The sequence below is a fragment of the Anomaloglossus baeobatrachus genome, unplaced genomic scaffold (assembly GCF_048569485.1).
Source record: "Anomaloglossus baeobatrachus isolate aAnoBae1 unplaced genomic scaffold, aAnoBae1.hap1 Scaffold_2668, whole genome shotgun sequence".
NCBI classification, from domain to species: Eukaryota; Metazoa; Chordata; class Amphibia; order Anura; family Aromobatidae; genus Anomaloglossus; species Anomaloglossus baeobatrachus.
The window spans coordinates 108,812-128,672 of NW_027442189.1; the positions used below are offsets into that span (position 1 = coordinate 108,812).

The window sequence follows — 19,861 nt, forward strand, 5'->3', positions numbered from 1 at the left end:
TTTCATTAAGTATACTAAACCGGCTAATTGGGAATAGACAAACTGTAAAAAGCCCTCTGAGAAAGCCCCTCTCTAACCTTTGTTAGTAAGCTTTTCTGTAGCCTGCCTGTTGATGTATTTTCGGTTTGAACAGTGCACAACATGAAGAGACGGAACACTGGCGGCTTGTCACAATGCCCCCCGATGACATCACAATAGCGCTGCTGCCTAGAAAACAAGCTGCGCAGAAGAAGTTGTTCTTTGGGTGGGAGGGTGGGCTAGTGGAAGGAGGGGGCAATCTCTTTTTTTCCCGGGTGGTAGGGGGATGACAGGAGAAGGGAAGCGGGTGGTGAGAAAGGTACAGAGGGCAGGGTTTGGGGGCTGGGAAGGAAAGGGAAAAGATTAGGGTTTGGGGATGATGAAAGGGCTTTCTACGGGTAAGGATGGCAAAGGGTGGCAGTGACGGAAAGTCAGGCAACCTGTCCTGTCCGTCTTTTTGTATCGTGAATTGGAAAGACTGCAAGGGGGAGGGGAGTTGCTTGCGCCCTAAAGGAGGAGTTATTCAGATTCATTGCAGTGGGCGGCGGCTGCAAAACGCACCATTCTTCTTGTTTTTGCTCTGCAAAGCAGCCTTTTCAAGGGTTGGCTTGGGTGACAAAATGTCTTGTGTAGGCGTGGGTTTGTCTCCCTCTCGCTCTCTCTCCCTAAGATGTGTCCGGCATAGGCCAGGGTGCCACTCGAGGCCCAAACCAATTCTGGTTATCGCTTCTCGGCCTTTTGGCTAAGATCAAGTGTAGTCCCTTCATTGGGTTTGCCTTGGTCTTGGCTGGGAGGGGCCCGGGCTTGCACAACCGCCGGCCTTGGGGATTGTTGCGCCTTTTGGTGCTTACGTCCCCTTTTGGCTGGTGGTTCCTGGGCTCGGGAGGCGATCACCTGCGGCACTGCGCTTTTGTGTGGTGGCCGATGACCGTTTCTGAAAATTTGCGGATGAAATCTCAAAAAAAAAAAAAAAAAAAAAAAAAAAAAAAAAAAATCTGTTCTTATCAGTTTAATATCTGATACGTCCCCTATCTGGGGACCATATATTAAATGGATTTTTAGAACAGGGAGATGGAAAAAGAGCTTGCTCTGTCCACTCCACGCATTGACCTGGTATTGCAGTACCTCCAGGAACGGTGCACCCCTTCTTAACCCAGTTTCCAAAAGCAGAACTCGATTCACCTGATTCATATTAGCCCGATTAGCGAATTGAAATGAATTTTTATCTAACACACTTTTTACTTGCTTTATTCATCCAAATAGCAAACTCATCACCACTCAACTTCACCAACTCTGCTATGTCCCGTGCAGTATCTTGTTGTCAGTCTAATCTAGATCATGTGTAATTGAATGGAATAGATCCCTTTTGGACAAAGTGGAGTCAGATGCTGCAGTGACCACAGGTGTGAGAGGATCTACAATTGGCATCTGGTGTTATCTCTCTGCTTCCACTCCAAATAAAGTTACCTGTTGTTACCTGAACGTCAAATACTAAGAATGGGCGGCCTATGAAAGAATTAGTACTTTCATTAAGTATACTAAACCGGCTAATTGGGAATAGACAAACTGTAAAAAGCCCTCTGAGAAAGCCCCTCTCTAACCTTTGTTAGTAAGCTTTTCTGTAGCCTGCCTGTTGATGTATTTTCGGTTTGAACAGTGCACAACATGAAGAGACGGAACACTGGCGGCTTGTCACAATGCCCCCCGATGACATCACAATAGCGCTGCTGCCTAGAAAACAAGCTGCGCAGAAGAAGTTGTTCTTTGGGTGGGAGGGTGGGCTAGTGGAAGGAGGGGGCAATCTCTTTTTTTCCCGGGTGGTAGGGGGATGACAGGAGAAGGGAAGCGGGTGGTGAGAAAGGTACAGAGGGCAGGGTTTGGGGGCTGGGAAGGAAAGGGAAAAGATTAGGGTTTGGGGATGATGAAAGGGCTTTCTACGGGTAAGGATGGCAAAGGGTGGCAGTGACGGAAAGTCAGGCAACCTGTCCTGTCCGTCTTTTTGTATCGTGAATTGGAAAGACTGCAAGGGGGAGGGGAGTTGCTTGCGCCCTAAAGGAGGAGTTATTCAGATTCATTGCAGTGGGCGGCGGCTGCAAAACGCACCATTCTTCTTGTTTTTGCTCTGCAAAGCAGCCTTTTCAAGGGTTGGCTTGGGTGACAAAATGTCTTGTGTAGGCGTGGGTTTGTCTCCCTCTCGCTCTCTCTCCCTAAGATGTGTCCGGCATAGGCCAGGGTGCCACTCGAGGCCCAAACCAATTCTGGTTATCGCTTCTCGGCCTTTTGGCTAAGATCAAGTGTAGTATCTGTTCTTATCAGTTTAATATCTGATACGTCCCCTATCTGGGGACCATATATTAAATGGATTTTTAGAACAGGGAGATGGAAAAAGAGCTTGCTCTGTCCACTCCACGCATTGACCTGGTATTGCAGTACCTCCAGGAACGGTGCACCCCTTCTTAACCCAGTTTCCAAAAGCAGAACTCGATTCACCTGATTCATATTAGCCCGATTAGCGAATTGAAATTAATTTTTATCTAACACACTTTTTACTTGCTTTATTCATCCAAATAGCAAACTCATCACCACTCAACTTCACCAACTCTGCTATGTCCCGTGCAGTATCTTGTTGTCAGTCTAATCTAGATCATGTGTAATTGAATGGAATAGATCCCTTTTGGACAAAGTGGAGTCAGATGCTGCAGTGACCACAGGTGTGAGAGGATCTACAATTGGCATCTGGTGTTATCTCTCTGCTTCCACTCCAAATAAAGTTACCTGTTGTTACCTGAACGTCAAATACTAAGAATGGGCGGCCTATGAAAGAATTAGTACTTTCATTAAGTATACTAAACCGGCTAATTGGGAATAGACAAACTGTAAAAAGCCCTCTGAGAAAGCCCCTCTCTAACCTTTGTTAGTAAGCTTTTCTGTAGCCTGCCTGTTGATGTATTTTCGGTTTGAACAGTGCACAACATGAAGAGACGGAACACTGGCGGCTTGTCACAATGCCCCCCGATGACATCACAATAGCGCTGCTGCCTAGAAAACAAGCTGCGCAGAAGAAGTTGTTCTTTGGGTGGGAGGGTGGGCTAGTGGAAGGAGGGGGCAATCTCTTTTTTTCCCGGGTGGTAGGGGGATGACAGGAGAAGGGAAGCGGGTGGTGAGAAAGGTACAGAGGGCAGGGTTTGGGGGCTGGGAAGGAAAGGGAAAAGATTAGGGTTTGGGGATGATGAAAGGGCTTTCTACGGGTAAGGATGGCAAAGGGTGGCAGTGACGGAAAGTCAGGCAACCTGTCCTGTCCGTCTTTTTGTATCGTGAATTGGAAAGACTGCAAGGGGGAGGGGAGTTGCTTGCGCCCTAAAGGAGGAGTTATTCAGATTCATTGCAGTGGGCGGCGGCTGCAAAACGCACCATTCTTCTTGTTTTTGCTCTGCAAAGCAGCCTTTTCAAGGGTTGGCTTGGGTGACAAAATGTCTTGTGTAGGCGTGGGTTTGTCTCCCTCTCGCTCTCTCTCCCTAAGATGTGTCCGGCATAGGCCAGGGTGCCACTCGAGGCCCAAACCAATTCTGGTTATCGCTTCTCGGCCTTTTGGCTAAGATCAAGTGTAGTATCTGTTCTTATCAGTTTAATATCTGATACGTCCCCTATCTGGGGACCATATATTAAATGGATTTTTAGAACAGGGAGATGGAAAAAGAGCTTGCTCTGTCCACTCCACGCATTGACCTGGTATTGCAGTACCTCCAGGAACGGTGCACCCCTTCTTAACCCAGTTTCCAAAAGCAGAACTCGATTCACCTGATTCATATTAGCCCGATTAGCGAATTGAAATGAATTTTTATCTAACACACTTTTTACTTGCTTTATTCATCCAAATAGCAAACTCATCACCACTCAACTTCACCAACTCTGCTATGTCCCGTGCAGTATCTTGTTGTCAGTCTAATCTAGATCATGTGTAATTGAATGGAATAGATCCCTTTTGGACAAAGTGGAGTCAGATGCTGCAGTGACCACAGGTGTGAGAGGATCTACAATTGGCATCTGGTGTTATCTCTCTGCTTCCACTCCAAATAAAGTTACCTGTTGTTACCTGAACGTCAAATACTAAGAATGGGCGGCCTATGAAAGAATTAGTACTTTCATTAAGTATACTAAACCGGCTAATTGGGAATAGACAAACTGTAAAAAGCCCTCTGAGAAAGCCCCTCTCTAACCTTTGTTAGTAAGCTTTTCTGTAGCCTGCCTGTTGATGTATTTTCGGTTTGAACAGTGCACAACATGAAGAGACGGAACACTGGCGGCTTGTCACAATGCCCCCCGATGACATCACAATAGCGCTGCTGCCTAGAAAACAAGCTGCGCAGAAGAAGTTGTTCTTTGGGTGGGAGGGTGGGCTAGTGGAAGGAGGGGGCAATCTCTTTTTTTCCCGGGTGGTAGGGGGATGACAGGAGAAGGGAAGCGGGTGGTGAGAAAGGTACAGAGGGCAGGGTTTGGGGGCTGGGAAGGAAAGGGAAAAGATTAGGGTTTGGGGATGATGAAAGGGCTTTCTACGGGTAAGGATGGCAAAGGGTGGCAGTGACGGAAAGTCAGGCAACCTGTCCTGTCCGTCTTTTTGTATCGTGAATTGGAAAGACTGCAAGGGGGAGGGGAGTTGCTTGCGCCCTAAAGGAGGAGTTATTCAGATTCATTGCAGTGGGCGGCGGCTGCAAAACGCACCATTCTTCTTGTTTTTGCTCTGCAAAGCAGCCTTTTCAAGGGTTGGCTTGGGTGACAAAATGTCTTGTGTAGGCGTGGGTTTGTCTCCCTCTCGCTCTCTCTCCCTAAGATGTGTCCGGCATAGGCCAGGGTGCCACTCGAGGCCCAAACCAATTCTGGTTATCGCTTCTCGGCCTTTTGGCTAAGATCAAGTGTAGTATCTGTTCTTATCAGTTTAATATCTGATACGTCCCCTATCTGGGGACCATATATTAAATGGATTTTTAGAACAGGGAGATGGAAAAAGAGCTTGCTCTGTCCACTCCACGCATTGACCTGGTATTGCAGTACCTCCAGGAACGGTGCACCCCTTCTTAACCCAGTTTCCAAAAGCAGAACTCGATTCACCTGATTCATATTAGCCCGATTAGCGAATTGAAATGAATTTTTATCTAACACACTTTTTACTTGCTTTATTCATCCAAATAGCAAACTCATCACCACTCAACTTCACCAACTCTGCTATGTCCCGTGCAGTATCTTGTTGTCAGTCTAATCTAGATCATGTGTAATTGAATGGAATAGATCCCTTTTGGACAAAGTGGAGTCAGATGCTGCAGTGACCACAGGTGTGAGAGGATCTACAATTGGCATCTGGTGTTATCTCTCTGCTTCCACTCCAAATAAAGTTACCTGTTGTTACCTGAACGTCAAATACTAAGAATGGGCGGCCTATGAAAGAATTAGTACTTTCATTAAGTATACTAAACCGGCTAATTGGGAATAGACAAACTGTAAAAAGCCCTCTGAGAAAGCCCCTCTCTAACCTTTGTTAGTAAGCTTTTCTGTAGCCTGCCTGTTGATGTATTTTCGGTTTGAACAGTGCACAACATGAAGAGACGGAACACTGGCGGCTTGTCACAATGCCCCCCGATGACATCACAATAGCGCTGCTGCCTAGAAAACAAGCTGCGCAGAAGAAGTTGTTCTTTGGGTGGGAGGGTGGGCTAGTGGAAGGAGGGGGCAATCTCTTTTTTTCCCGGGTGGTAGGGGGATGACAGGAGAAGGGAAGCGGGTGGTGAGAAAGGTACAGAGGGCAGGGTTTGGGGGCTGGGAAGGAAAGGGAAAAGATTAGGGTTTGGGGATGATGAAAGGGCTTTCTACGGGTAAGGATGGCAAAGGGTGGCAGTGACGGAAAGTCAGGCAACCTGTCCTGTCCGTCTTTTTGTATCGTGAATTGGAAAGACTGCAAGGGGGAGGGGAGTTGCTTGCGCCCTAAAGGAGGAGTTATTCAGATTCATTGCAGTGGGCGGCGGCTGCAAAACGCACCATTCTTCTTGTTTTTGCTCTGCAAAGCAGCCTTTTCAAGGGTTGGCTTGGGTGACAAAATGTCTTGTGTAGGCGTGGGTTTGTCTCCCTCTCGCTCTCTCTCCCTAAGATGTGTCCGGCATAGGCCAGGGTGCCACTCGAGGCCCAAACCAATTCTGGTTATCGCTTCTCGGCCTTTTGGCTAAGATCAAGTGTAGTGTTGTTCGAAGAGGTGGTTTAAGCTCCAGGCCACCTTAGTACAATGATACAATGCACACTGGAAGGTTGCGCTTGCTAGTACTCTGGGTGGATAGTATATTCATCTAGAGGAAAACATGGCCCTACCAGGATCGAGGCTATTAGACTGAGTAAGGGTGGGGGGCTATGGTACAACGTGCCCCAGGACTGACGACCCTGGAGTGAGTCTGAGCTTGCTGGCTTGGGACCCCGGCAAGCCTTGGGCTCTGTAGCACACCGTACCTTGCCTTTTCATACTTTTTGAGCATATTACCCTATCCCGGCCTTCTGGCTAGGAAGGGAAATTTTTATAATCCCGGTCGGAGGTCTGGTCAGCTTTGGGCTGAGAAACTAACACCCGGTTGGAGGTCTGGGTCAGCTTCGGCTGAGAAACCAACACCCGGTTGGAGGTCTGGGTCAGCTTCGGCTGAGAAACCAACACCCGGTTGGAGGTCCGGTTAGCCTTGGGCTGAGAAACCAACACCGGTTGACGGTCCGGGCAGTTTCGGCTGCAAAACCAACAACTAGTAGCTCTCTACTCCACTTGGGTAAGATGCCTGGGTGGACGCTGGGAGCAACGACAAGGCTCAACCAGGCTTCGGCTTGGGGGAGCACCGAAGATCCCTGACCCTTGCTGTGGCCTTCTGGCTCGGAGGGATGGGGTTGATTTTTGGGGACCCTCTCCTCACGGTGGGGTCCACACGAATCCTAGCCTTTGCACTGTTTTTGGTGTGACTTCGGTCATGCATTTTTTGTGGTGCTTTGGAAAGCTTCATTAAATCAAAAAATCTGTTCTTATCAGTTTAATATCTGATACGTCCCCTATCTGGGGACCATATATTAAATGGATTTTTAGAACAGGGAGATGGAAAAAGAGCTTGCTCTGTCCACTCCACGCATTGACCTGGTATTGCAGTACCTCCAGGAACGGTGCACCCCTTCTTAACCCAGTTTCCAAAAGCAGAACTCGATTCACCTGATTCATATTAGCCCGATTAGCGAATTGAAATGAATTTTTATCTAACACACTTTTTACTTGCTTTATTCATCCAAATAGCAAACTCATCACCACTCAACTTCACCAACTCTGCTATGTCCCGTGCAGTATCTTGTTGTCAGTCTAATCTAGATCATGTGTAATTGAATGGAATAGATCCCTTTTGGACAAAGTGGAGTCAGATGCTGCAGTGACCACAGGTGTGAGAGGATCTACAATTGGCATCTGGTGTTATCTCTCTGCTTCCACTCCAAATAAAGTTACCTGTTGTTACCTGAACGTCAAATACTAAGAATGGGCGGCCTATGAAAGAATTAGTACTTTCATTAAGTATACTAAACCGGCTAATTGGGAATAGACAAACTGTAAAAAGCCCTCTGAGAAAGCCCCTCTCTAACCTTTGTTAGTAAGCTTTTCTGTAGCCTGCCTGTTGATGTATTTTCGGTTTGAACAGTGCACAACATGAAGAGACGGAACACTGGCGGCTTGTCACAATGCCCCCCGATGACATCACAATAGCGCTGCTGCCTAGAAAACAAGCTGCGCAGAAGAAGTTGTTCTTTGGGTGGGAGGGTGGGCTAGTGGAAGGAGGGGGCAATCTCTTTTTTTCCCGGGTGGTAGGGGGATGACAGGAGAAGGGAAGCGGGTGGTGAGAAAGGTACAGAGGGCAGGGTTTGGGGGCTGGGAAGGAAAGGGAAAAGATTAGGGTTTGGGGATGATGAAAGGGCTTTCTACGGGTAAGGATGGCAAAGGGTGGCAGTGACGGAAAGTCAGGCAACCTGTCCTGTCCGTCTTTTTGTATCGTGAATTGGAAAGACTGCAAGGGGGAGGGGAGTTGCTTGCGCCCTAAAGGAGGAGTTATTCAGATTCATTGCAGTGGGCGGCGGCTGCAAAACGCACCATTCTTCTTGTTTTTGCTCTGCAAAGCAGCCTTTTCAAGGGTTGGCTTGGGTGACAAAATGTCTTGTGTAGGCGTGGGTTTGTCTCCCTCTCGCTCTCTCTCCCTAAGATGTGTCCGGCATAGGCCAGGGTGCCACTCGAGGCCCAAACCAATTCTGGTTATCGCTTCTCGGCCTTTTGGCTAAGATCAAGTGTAGTATCTGTTCTTATCAGTTTAATATCTGATACGTCCCCTATCTGGGGACCATATATTAAATGGATTTTTAGAACAGGGAGATGGAAAAAGAGCTTGCTCTGTCCACTCCACGCATTGACCTGGTATTGCAGTACCTCCAGGAACGGTGCACCCCTTCTTAACCCAGTTTCCAAAAGCAGAACTCGATTCACCTGATTCATATTAGCCCGATTAGCGAATTGAAATGAATTTTTATCTAACACACTTTTTACTTGCTTTATTCATCCAAATAGCAAACTCATCACCACTCAACTTCACCAACTCTGCTATGTCCCGTGCAGTATCTTGTTGTCAGTCTAATCTAGATCATGTGTAATTGAATGGAATAGATCCCTTTTGGACAAAGTGGAGTCAGATGCTGCAGTGACCACAGGTGTGAGAGGATCTACAATTGGCATCTGGTGTTATCTCTCTGCTTCCACTCCAAATAAAGTTACCTGTTGTTACCTGAACGTCAAATACTAAGAATGGGCGGCCTATGAAAGAATTAGTACTTTCATTAAGTATACTAAACCGGCTAATTGGGAATAGACAAACTGTAAAAAGCCCTCTGAGAAAGCCCCTCTCTAACCTTTGTTAGTAAGCTTTTCTGTAGCCTGCCTGTTGATGTATTTTCGGTTTGAACAGTGCACAACATGAAGAGACGGAACACTGGCGGCTTGTCACAATGCCCCCCGATGACATCACAATAGCGCTGCTGCCTAGAAAACAAGCTGCGCAGAAGAAGTTGTTCTTTGGGTGGGAGGGTGGGCTAGTGGAAGGAGGGGGCAATCTCTTTTTTTCCCGGGTGGTAGGGGGATGACAGGAGAAGGGAAGCGGGTGGTGAGAAAGGTACAGAGGGCAGGGTTTGGGGGCTGGGAAGGAAAGGGAAAAGATTAGGGTTTGGGGATGATGAAAGGGCTTTCTACGGGTAAGGATGGCAAAGGGTGGCAGTGACGGAAAGTCAGGCAACCTGTCCTGTCCGTCTTTTTGTATCGTGAATTGGAAAGACTGCAAGGGGGAGGGGAGTTGCTTGCGCCCTAAAGGAGGAGTTATTCAGATTCATTGCAGTGGGCGGCGGCTGCAAAACGCACCATTCTTCTTGTTTTTGCTCTGCAAAGCAGCCTTTTCAAGGGTTGGCTTGGGTGACAAAATGTCTTGTGTAGGCGTGGGTTTGTCTCCCTCTCGCTCTCTCTCCCTAAGATGTGTCCGGCATAGGCCAGGGTGCCACTCGAGGCCCAAACCAATTCTGGTTATCGCTTCTCGGCCTTTTGGCTAAGATTAAGTGTAGTCCCTTCATTGGGTTTGCCTTGGTCTTGGCTGGGAGGGGCCCGGGCTTGCACAACCGCCGGCCTCGGGGATTGTTGCGCCTTTTGGTGCTTACGTCCCCTTATGGCTGGTGGTTCCTGGGCTCGGGAGGCGATCACCTGCGGCACTGCGCTTTTGTGTGGTGGCCGATGACCGTTTTCTGAAATTTGCGGATGTAATCTCATCTGTTCTTATCAGTTTAATATCTGATACGTCCCCTATCTGGGGACCATATATTAAATGGATTTTTAGAACAGGGAGATGGAAAAAGAGCTTGCTCTGTCCACTCCACGCATTGACCTGGTATTGCAGTACCTCCAGGAACGGTGCACCCCTTCTTAACCCAGTTTCCAAAAGCAGAACTCGATTCACCTGATTCATATTAGCCCGATTAGCGAATTGAAATGAATTTTTATCTAACACACTTTTTACTTGCTTTATTCATCCAAATAGCAAACTCATCACCACTCAACTTCACCAACTCTGCTATGTCCCGTGCAGTATCTTGTTGTCAGTCTAATCTAGATCATGTGTAATTGAATGGAATAGATCCCTTTTGGACAAAGTGGAGTCAGATGCTGCAGTGACCACAGGTGTGAGAGGATCTACAATTGGCATCTGGTGTTATCTCTCTGCTTCCACTCCAAATAAAGTTACCTGTTGTTACCTGAACGTCAAATACTAAGAATGGGCGGCCTATGAAAGAATTAGTACTTTCATTAAGTATACTAAACCGGCTAATTGGGAATAGACAAACTGTAAAAAGCCCTCTGAGAAAGCCCCTCTCTAACCTTTGTTAGTAAGCTTTTCTGTAGCCTGCCTGTTGATGTATTTTCGGTTTGAACAGTGCACAACATGAAGAGACGGAACACTGGCGGCTTGTCACAATGCCCCCCGATGACATCACAATAGCGCTGCTGCCTAGAAAACAAGCTGCGCAGAAGAAGTTGTTCTTTGGGTGGGAGGGTGGGCTAGTGGAAGGAGGGGGCAATCTCTTTTTTTCCCGGGTGGTAGGGGGATGACAGGAGAAGGGAAGCGGGTGGTGAGAAAGGTACAGAGGGCAGGGTTTGGGGGCTGGGAAGGAAAGGGAAAAGATTAGGGTTTGGGGATGATGAAAGGGCTTTCTACGGGTAAGGATGGCAAAGGGTGGCAGTGACGGAAAGTCAGGCAACCTGTCCTGTCCGTCTTTTTGTATCGTGAATTGGAAAGACTGCAAGGGGGAGGGGAGTTGCTTGCGCCCTAAAGGAGGAGTTATTCAGATTCATTGCAGTGGGCGGCGGCTGCAAAACGCACCATTCTTCTTGTTTTTGCTCTGCAAAGCAGCCTTTTCAAGGGTTGGCTTGGGTGACAAAATGTCTTGTGTAGGCGTGGGTTTGTCTCCCTCTCGCTCTCTCTCCCTAAGATGTGTCCGGCATAGGCCAGGGTGCCACTCGAGGCCCAAACCAATTCTGGTTATCGCTTCTCGGCCTTTTGGCTAAGATCAAGTGTAGTATCTGTTCTTATCAGTTTAATATCTGATACGTCCCCTATCTGGGGACCATATATTAAATGGATTTTTAGAACAGGGAGATGGAAAAAGAGCTTGCTCTGTCCACTCCACGCATTGACCTGGTATTGCAGTACCTCCAGGAACGGTGCACCCCTTCTTAACCCAGTTTCCAAAAGCAGAACTCGATTCACCTGATTCATATTAGCCCGATTAGCGAATTGAAATGAATTTTTATCTAACACACTTTTTACTTGCTTTATTCATCCAAATAGCAAACTCATCACCACTCAACTTCACCAACTCTGCTATGTCCCGTGCAGTATCTTGTTGTCAGTCTAATCTAGATCATGTGTAATTGAATGGAATAGATCCCTTTTGGACAAAGTGGAGTCAGATGCTGCAGTGACCACAGGTGTGAGAGGATCTACAATTGGCATCTGGTGTTATCTCTCTGCTTCCACTCCAAATAAAGTTACCTGTTGTTACCTGAACGTCAAATACTAAGAATGGGCGGCCTATGAAAGAATTAGTACTTTCATTAAGTATACTAAACCGGCTAATTGGGAATAGACAAACTGTAAAAAGCCCTCTGAGAAAGCCCCTCTCTAACCTTTGTTAGTAAGCTTTTCTGTAGCCTGCCTGTTGATGTATTTTCGGTTTGAACAGTGCACAACATGAAGAGACGGAACACTGGCGGCTTGTCACAATGCCCCCCGATGACATCACAATAGCGCTGCTGCCTAGAAAACAAGCTGCGCAGAAGAAGTTGTTCTTTGGGTGGGAGGGTGGGCTAGTGGAAGGAGGGGGCAATCTCTTTTTTTCCCGGGTGGTAGGGGGATGACAGGAGAAGGGAAGCGGGTGGTGAGAAAGGTACAGAGGGCAGGGTTTGGGGGCTGGGAAGGAAAGGGAAAAGATTAGGGTTTGGGGATGATGAAAGGGCTTTCTACGGGTAAGGATGGCAAAGGGTGGCAGTGACGGAAAGTCAGGCAACCTGTCCTGTCCGTCTTTTTGTATCGTGAATTGGAAAGACTGCAAGGGGGAGGGGAGTTGCTTGCGCCCTAAAGGAGGAGTTATTCAGATTCATTGCAGTGGGCGGCGGCTGCAAAACGCACCATTCTTCTTGTTTTTGCTCTGCAAAGCAGCCTTTTCAAGGGTTGGCTTGGGTGACAAAATGTCTTGTGTAGGCGTGGGTTTGTCTCCCTCTCGCTCTCTCTCCCTAAGATGTGTCCGGCATAGGCCAGGGTGCCACTCGAGGCCCAAACCAATTCTGGTTATCGCTTCTCGGCCTTTTGGCTAAGATCAAGTGTAGTATCTGTTCTTATCAGTTTAATATCTGATACGTCCCCTATCTGGGGACCATATATTAAATGGATTTTTAGAACAGGGAGATGGAAAAAGAGCTTGCTCTGTCCACTCCACGCATTGACCTGGTATTGCAGTACCTCCAGGAACGGTGCACCCCTTCTTAACCCAGTTTCCAAAAGCAGAACTCGATTCACCTGATTCATATTAGCCCGATTAGCGAATTGAAATGAATTTTTATCTAACACACTTTTTACTTGCTTTATTCATCCAAATAGCAAACTCATCACCACTCAACTTCACCAACTCTGCTATGTCCCGTGCAGTATCTTGTTGTCAGTCTAATCTAGATCATGTGTAATTGAATGGAATAGATCCCTTTTGGACAAAGTGGAGTCAGATGCTGCAGTGACCACAGGTGTGAGAGGATCTACAATTGGCATCTGGTGTTATCTCTCTGCTTCCACTCCAAATAAAGTTACCTGTTGTTACCTGAACGTCAAATACTAAGAATGGGCGGCCTATGAAAGAATTAGTACTTTCATTAAGTATACTAAACCGGCTAATTGGGAATAGACAAACTGTAAAAAGCCCTCTGAGAAAGCCCCTCTCTAACCTTTGTTAGTAAGCTTTTCTGTAGCCTGCCTGTTGATGTATTTTCGGTTTGAACAGTGCACAACATGAAGAGACGGAACACTGGCGGCTTGTCACAATGCCCCCCGATGACATCACAATAGCGCTGCTGCCTAGAAAACAAGCTGCGCAGAAGAAGTTGTTCTTTGGGTGGGAGGGTGGGCTAGTGGAAGGAGGGGGCAATCTCTTTTTTTCCCGGGTGGTAGGGGGATGACAGGAGAAGGGAAGCGGGTGGTGAGAAAGGTACAGAGGGCAGGGTTTGGGGGCTGGGAAGGAAAGGGAAAAGATTAGGGTTTGGGGATGATGAAAGGGCTTTCTACGGGTAAGGATGGCAAAGGGTGGCAGTGACGGAAAGTCAGGCAACCTGTCCTGTCCGTCTTTTTGTATCGTGAATTGGAAAGACTGCAAGGGGGAGGGGAGTTGCTTGCGCCCTAAAGGAGGAGTTATTCAGATTCATTGCAGTGGGCGGCGGCTGCAAAACGCACCATTCTTCTTGTTTTTGCTCTGCAAAGCAGCCTTTTCAAGGGTTGGCTTGGGTGACAAAATGTCTTGTGTAGGCGTGGGTTTGTCTCCCTCTCGCTCTCTCTCCCTAAGATGTGTCCGGCATAGGCCAGGGTGCCACTCGAGGCCCAAACCAATTCTGGTTATCGCTTCTCGGCCTTTTGGCTAAGATCAAGTGTAGTATCTGTTCTTATCAGTTTAATATCTGATACGTCCCCTATCTGGGGACCATATATTAAATGGATTTTTAGAACAGGGAGATGGAAAAAGAGCTTGCTCTGTCCACTCCACGCATTGACCTGGTATTGCAGTACCTCCAGGAACGGTGCACCCCTTCTTAACCCAGTTTCCAAAAGCAGAACTCGATTCACCTGATTCATATTAGCCCGATTAGCGAATTGAAATGAATTTTTATCTAACACACTTTTTACTTGCTTTATTCATCCAAATAGCAAACTCATCACCACTCAACTTCACCAACTCTGCTATGTCCCGTGCAGTATCTTGTTGTCAGTCTAATCTAGATCATGTGTAATTGAATGGAATAGATCCCTTTTGGACAAAGTGGAGTCAGATGCTGCAGTGACCACAGGTGTGAGAGGATCTACAATTGGCATCTGGTGTTATCTCTCTGCTTCCACTCCAAATAAAGTTACCTGTTGTTACCTGAACGTCAAATACTAAGAATGGGCGGCCTATGAAAGAATTAGTACTTTCATTAAGTATACTAAACCGGCTAATTGGGAATAGACAAACTGTAAAAAGCCCTCTGAGAAAGCCCCTCTCTAACCTTTGTTAGTAAGCTTTTCTGTAGCCTGCCTGTTGATGTATTTTCGGTTTGAACAGTGCACAACATGAAGAGACGGAACACTGGCGGCTTGTCACAATGCCCCCCGATGACATCACAATAGCGCTGCTGCCTAGAAAACAAGCTGCGCAGAAGAAGTTGTTCTTTGGGTGGGAGGGTGGGCTAGTGGAAGGAGGGGGCAATCTCTTTTTTTCCCGGGTGGTAGGGGGATGACAGGAGAAGGGAAGCGGGTGGTGAGAAAGGTACAGAGGGCAGGGTTTGGGGGCTGGGAAGGAAAGGGAAAAGATTAGGGTTTGGGGATGATGAAAGGGCTTTCTACGGGTAAGGATGGCAAAGGGTGGCAGTGACGGAAAGTCAGGCAACCTGTCCTGTCCGTCTTTTTGTATCGTGAATTGGAAAGACTGCAAGGGGGAGGGGAGTTGCTTGCGCCCTAAAGGAGGAGTTATTCAGATTCATTGCAGTGGGCGGCGGCTGCAAAACGCACCATTCTTCTTGTTTTTGCTCTGCAAAGCAGCCTTTTCAAGGGTTGGCTTGGGTGACAAAATGTCTTGTGTAGGCGTGGGTTTGTCTCCCTCTCGCTCTCTCTCCCTAAGATGTGTCCGGCATAGGCCAGGGTGCCACTCGAGGCCCAAACCAATTCTGGTTATCGCTTCTCGGCCTTTTGGCTAAGATCAAGTGTAGTATCTGTTCTTATCAGTTTAATATCTGATACGTCCCCTATCTGGGGACCATATATTAAATGGATTTTTAGAACAGGGAGATGGAAAAAGAGCTTGCTCTGTCCACTCCACGCATTGACCTGGTATTGCAGTACCTCCAGGAACGGTGCACCCCTTCTTAACCCAGTTTCCAAAAGCAGAACTCGATTCACCTGATTCATATTAGCCCGATTAGCGAATTGAAATGAATTTTTATCTAACACACTTTTTACTTGCTTTATTCATCCAAATAGCAAACTCATCACCACTCAACTTCACCAACTCTGCTATGTCCCGTGCAGTATCTTGTTGTCAGTCTAATCTAGATCATGTGTAATTGAATGGAATAGATCCCTTTTGGACAAAGTGGAGTCAGATGCTGCAGTGACCACAGGTGTGAGAGGATCTACAATTGGCATCTGGTGTTATCTCTCTGCTTCCACTCCAAATAAAGTTACCTGTTGTTACCTGAACGTCAAATACTAAGAATGGGCGGCCTATGAAAGAATTAGTACTTTCATTAAGTATACTAAACCGGCTAATTGGGAATAGACAAACTGTAAAAAGCCCTCTGAGAAAGCCCCTCTCTAACCTTTGTTAGTAAGCTTTTCTGTAGCCTGCCTGTTGATGTATTTTCGGTTTGAACAGTGCACAACATGAAGAGACGGAACACTGGCGGCTTGTCACAATGCCCCCCGATGACATCACAATAGCGCTGCTGCCTAGAAAACAAGCTGCGCAGAAGAAGTTGTTCTTTGGGTGGGAGGGTGGGCTAGTGGAAGGAGGGGGCAATCTCTTTTTTTCCCGGGTGGTAGGGGGATGACAGGAGAAGGGAAGCGGGTGGTGAGAAAGGTACAGAGGGCAGGGTTTGGGGGCTGGGAAGGAAAGGGAAAAGATTAGGGTTTGGGGATGATGAAAGGGCTTTCTACGGGTAAGGATGGCAAAGGGTGGCAGTGACGGAAAGTCAGGCAACCTGTCCTGTCCGTCTTTTTGTATCGTGAATTGGAAAGACTGCAAGGGGGAGGGGAGTTGCTTGCGCCCTAAAGGAGGAGTTATTCAGATTCATTGCAGTGGGCGGCGGCTGCAAAACGCACCATTCTTCTTGTTTTTGCTCTGCAAAGCAGCCTTTTCAAGGGTTGGCTTGGGTGACAAAATGTCTTGTGTAGGCGTGGGTTTGTCTCCCTCTCGCTCTCTCTCCCTAAGATGTGTCCGGCATAGGCCAGGGTGCCACTCGAGGCCCAAACCAATTCTGGTTATCGCTTCTCGGCCTTTTGGCTAAGATCAAGTGTAGTATCTGTTCTTATCAGTTTAATATCTGATACGTCCCCTATCTGGGGACCATATATTAAATGGATTTTTAGAACAGGGAGATGGAAAAAGAGCTTGCTCTGTCCACTCCACGCATTGACCTGGTATTGCAGTACCTCCAGGAACGGTGCACCCCTTCTTAACCCAGTTTCCAAAAGCAGAACTCGATTCACCTGATTCATATTAGCCCGATTAGCGAATTGAAATGAATTTTTATCTAACACACTTTTTACTTGCTTTATTCATCCAAATAGCAAACTCATCACCACTCAACTTCACCAACTCTGCTATGTCCCGTGCAGTATCTTGTTGTCAGTCTAATCTAGATCATGTGTAATTGAATGGAATAGATCCCTTTTGGACAAAGTGGAGTCAGATGCTGCAGTGACCACAGGTGTGAGAGGATCTACAATTGGCATCTGGTGTTATCTCTCTGCTTCCACTCCAAATAAAGTTACCTGTTGTTACCTGAACGTCAAATACTAAGAATGGGCGGCCTATGAAAGAATTAGTACTTTCATTAAGTATACTAAACCGGCTAATTGGGAATAGACAAACTGTAAAAAGCCCTCTGAGAAAGCCCCTCTCTAACCTTTGTTAGTAAGCTTTTCTGTAGCCTGCCTGTTGATGTATTTTCGGTTTGAACAGTGCACAACATGAAGAGACGGAACACTGGCGGCTTGTCACAATGCCCCCCGATGACATCACAATAGCGCTGCTGCCTAGAAAACAAGCTGCGCAGAAGAAGTTGTTCTTTGGGTGGGAGGGTGGGCTAGTGGAAGGAGGGGGCAATCTCTTTTTTTCCCGGGTGGTAGGGGGATGACAGGAGAAGGGAAGCGGGTGGTGAGAAAGGTACAGAGGGCAGGGTTTGGGGGCTGGGAAGGAAAGGGAAAAGATTAGGGTTTGGGGATGATGAAAGGGCTTTCTACGGGTAAGGATGGCAAAGGGTGGCAGTGACGGAAAGTCAGGCAACCTGTCCTGTCCGTCTTTTTGTATCGTGAATTGGAAAGACTGCAAGGGGGAGGGGAGTTGCTTGCGCCCTAAAGGAGGAGTTATTCAGATTCATTGCAGTGGGCGGCGGCTGCAAAACGCACCATTCTTCTTGTTTTTGCTCTGCAAAGCAGCCTTTTCAAGGGTTGGCTTGGGTGACAAAATGTCTTGTGTAGGCGTGGGTTTGTCTCCCTCTCGCTCTCTCTCCCTAAGATGTGTCCGGCATAGGCCAGGGTGCCACTCGAGGCCCAAACCAATTCTGGTTATCGCTTCTCGGCCTTTTGGCTAAGATCAAGTGTAGTCCCTTCATTGGGTTTGCCTTGGTCTTGGCTGGGAGGGGCCCGGGCTTGCACAACCGCCGGCCTCGGGGATTGTTGCGCCTTTTGGTGCTTACGTCCCTTTGTGGCTGGTGGTTCCTGGGCTCGGGAGGCGATCACCCAGGCACTGCGCTTTTGTGTGGTGGCCTGCTGGCCTTCGGGGCTACCTTGATTCTGAAAATTGCGGATGAAATCTCATCTGTTCTTATCAGTTTAATATCTGATACGTCCCCTATCTGGGGACCATATATTAAATGGATTTTTAGAACAGGGAGATGGAAAAAGAGCTTGCTCTGTCCACTCCACGCATTGACCTGGTATTGCAGTACCTCCAGGAACGGTGCACCCCTTCTTAACCCAGTTTCCAAAAGCAGAACTCGATTCACCTGATTCATATTAGCCCGATTAGCGAATTGAAATGAATTTTTATCTAACACACTTTTTACTTGCTTTATTCATCCAAATAGCAAACTCATCACCACTCAACTTCACCAACTCTGCTATGTCCCGTGCAGTATCTTGTTGTCAGTCTAATCTAGATCATGTGTAATTGAATGGAATAGATCCCTTTTGGACAAAGTGGAGTCAGATGCTGCAGTGACCACAGGTGTGAGAGGATCTACAATTGGCATCTGGTGTTATCTCTCTGCTTCCACTCCAAATAAAGTTACCTGTTGTTACCTGAACGTCAAATACTAAGAATGGGCGGCCTATGAAAGAATTAGTACTTTCATTAAGTATACTAAACCGGCTAATTGGGAATAGACAAACTGTAAAAAGCCCTCTGAGAAAGCCCCTCTCTAACCTTTGTTAGTAAGCTTTTCTGTAGCCTGCCTGTTGATGTATTTTCGGTTTGAACAGTGCACAACATGAAGAGACGGAACACTGGCGGCTTGTCACAATGCCCCCCGATGACATCACAATAGCGCTGCTGCCTAGAAAACAAGCTGCGCAGAAGAAGTTGTTCTTTGGGTGGGAGGGTGGGCTAGTGGAAGGAGGGGGCAATCTCTTTTTTTCCCGGGTGGTAGGGGGATGACAGGAGAAGGGAAGCGGGTGGTGAGAAAGGTACAGAGGGCAGGGTTTGGGGGCTGGGAAGGAAAGGGAAAAGATTAGGGTTTGGGGATGATGAAAGGGCTTTCTACGGGTAAGGATGGCAAAGGGTGGCAGTGACGGAAAGTCAGTCAACCTGTCCTGTCCGTCTTTTTGTATCGTGAATTGGAAAGACTGCAAGGGGGAGGGGAGTTGCTTGCGCCCTAAAGGAGGAGTTATTCAGATTCATTGCAGTGGGCGGCGGCTGCAAAACGCACCATTCTTCTTGTTTTTGCTCTGCAAAGCAGCCTTTTCAAGGGTTGGCTTGGGTGACAAAATGTCTTGTGTAGGCGTGGGTTTGTCTCCCTCTCGCTCTCTCTCCCTAAGATGTGTCCGGCATAGGCCAGGGTGCCACTCGAGGCCCAAACCAATTCTGGTTATCGCTTCTCGGCCTTTTGGCTAAGATCAAGTGTAGTATCTGTTCTTATCAGTTTAATATCTGATACGTCCCCTATCTGGGGACCATATATTAAATGGATTTTTAGAACAGGGAGATGGAAAAAGAGCTTGCTCTGTCCACTCCACGCATTGACCTGGTATTGCAGTACCTTCAGGAATGGTGCACCCCTTCTTAACCCAGTTTCCAAAAGCAGAACTCGATTCACCTGATTCATATTAGCCCGATTAGCGAATTGAAATGAATTTTTATCTAACACACTTTTTACTTGCTTTATTCATCCAAATAGCAAACTCATCACCACTCAACTTCACCAACTCTGCTATGTCCCGTGCAGTATCTTGTTGTCAGTCTAATCTAGATCATGTGTAATTGAATGGAATAGATCCCTTTTGGACAAAGTGGAGTCAGATGCTGCAGTGACCACAGGTGTGAGAGGATCTACAATTGGCATCTGGTGTTATCTCTCTGCTTCCACTCCAAATAAAGTTACCTGTTGTTACCTGAACGTCAAATACTAAGAATGGGCGGCCTATGAAAGAATTAGTACTTTCATTAAGTATACTAAACCGGCTAATTGGGAATAGACAAACTGTAAAAAGCCCTCTGAGAAAGCCCCTCTCTAACCTTTGTTAGTAAGCTTTTCTGT

At 47.2% G+C, this 19,861-nt stretch overlaps 13 non-coding genes and 1 pseudogene across 13 annotated transcripts; all 14 read left to right on the forward strand.

The window, feature by feature from the left end:
* The first annotated feature begins 942 nt into the window (after nt 1–942).
* On the forward strand, nt 943–1,165 carry LOC142264571 (U2 spliceosomal RNA; annotated as a pseudogene).
* A 1,117-nt stretch (nt 1,166–2,282) lies between these two features.
* Nucleotides 2,283–2,473, forward strand: LOC142264502 (U2 spliceosomal RNA). Its single transcript, XR_012730991.1, has one exon. It is a non-coding gene; the product is annotated as a U2 spliceosomal RNA (small nuclear RNA).
* Nucleotides 2,474–3,590: 1,117 nt separating this feature from the next.
* Nucleotides 3,591–3,781, forward strand: LOC142264503 (U2 spliceosomal RNA). Its single transcript, XR_012730992.1, has one exon. It is a non-coding gene; the product is annotated as a U2 spliceosomal RNA (small nuclear RNA).
* A 1,117-nt stretch (nt 3,782–4,898) lies between these two features.
* LOC142264505 (U2 spliceosomal RNA) lies at nt 4,899–5,089 on the forward strand. The gene has a single exon (XR_012730993.1). It is a non-coding gene; the product is annotated as a U2 spliceosomal RNA (small nuclear RNA).
* A 1,919-nt stretch (nt 5,090–7,008) lies between these two features.
* LOC142264560 (U2 spliceosomal RNA) lies at nt 7,009–7,202 on the forward strand. The gene has a single exon (XR_012731043.1). It is a non-coding gene; the product is annotated as a U2 spliceosomal RNA (small nuclear RNA).
* A 1,117-nt stretch (nt 7,203–8,319) lies between these two features.
* On the forward strand, nt 8,320–8,510 carry LOC142264506 (U2 spliceosomal RNA). The gene has a single exon (XR_012730994.1). It is a non-coding gene; the product is annotated as a U2 spliceosomal RNA (small nuclear RNA).
* A 1,322-nt stretch (nt 8,511–9,832) lies between these two features.
* Nucleotides 9,833–10,017, forward strand: LOC142264566 (U2 spliceosomal RNA). Its single transcript, XR_012731049.1, has one exon. It is a non-coding gene; the product is annotated as a U2 spliceosomal RNA (small nuclear RNA).
* Nucleotides 10,018–11,134: 1,117 nt separating this feature from the next.
* On the forward strand, nt 11,135–11,325 carry LOC142264507 (U2 spliceosomal RNA). The gene has a single exon (XR_012730995.1). It is a non-coding gene; the product is annotated as a U2 spliceosomal RNA (small nuclear RNA).
* Nucleotides 11,326–12,442: 1,117 nt separating this feature from the next.
* LOC142264508 (U2 spliceosomal RNA) lies at nt 12,443–12,633 on the forward strand. Its single transcript, XR_012730996.1, has one exon. It is a non-coding gene; the product is annotated as a U2 spliceosomal RNA (small nuclear RNA).
* A 1,117-nt stretch (nt 12,634–13,750) lies between these two features.
* On the forward strand, nt 13,751–13,941 carry LOC142264509 (U2 spliceosomal RNA). Its single transcript, XR_012730997.1, has one exon. It is a non-coding gene; the product is annotated as a U2 spliceosomal RNA (small nuclear RNA).
* Nucleotides 13,942–15,058: 1,117 nt separating this feature from the next.
* On the forward strand, nt 15,059–15,249 carry LOC142264510 (U2 spliceosomal RNA). The gene has a single exon (XR_012730998.1). It is a non-coding gene; the product is annotated as a U2 spliceosomal RNA (small nuclear RNA).
* Nucleotides 15,250–16,366: 1,117 nt separating this feature from the next.
* Nucleotides 16,367–16,557, forward strand: LOC142264511 (U2 spliceosomal RNA). The gene has a single exon (XR_012730999.1). It is a non-coding gene; the product is annotated as a U2 spliceosomal RNA (small nuclear RNA).
* A 1,336-nt stretch (nt 16,558–17,893) lies between these two features.
* LOC142264565 (U2 spliceosomal RNA) lies at nt 17,894–18,077 on the forward strand. Its single transcript, XR_012731048.1, has one exon. It is a non-coding gene; the product is annotated as a U2 spliceosomal RNA (small nuclear RNA).
* Nucleotides 18,078–19,194: 1,117 nt separating this feature from the next.
* LOC142264554 (U2 spliceosomal RNA) lies at nt 19,195–19,385 on the forward strand. The gene has a single exon (XR_012731038.1). It is a non-coding gene; the product is annotated as a U2 spliceosomal RNA (small nuclear RNA).
* The last annotated feature ends 476 nt before the right edge of the window (nt 19,386–19,861 follow it).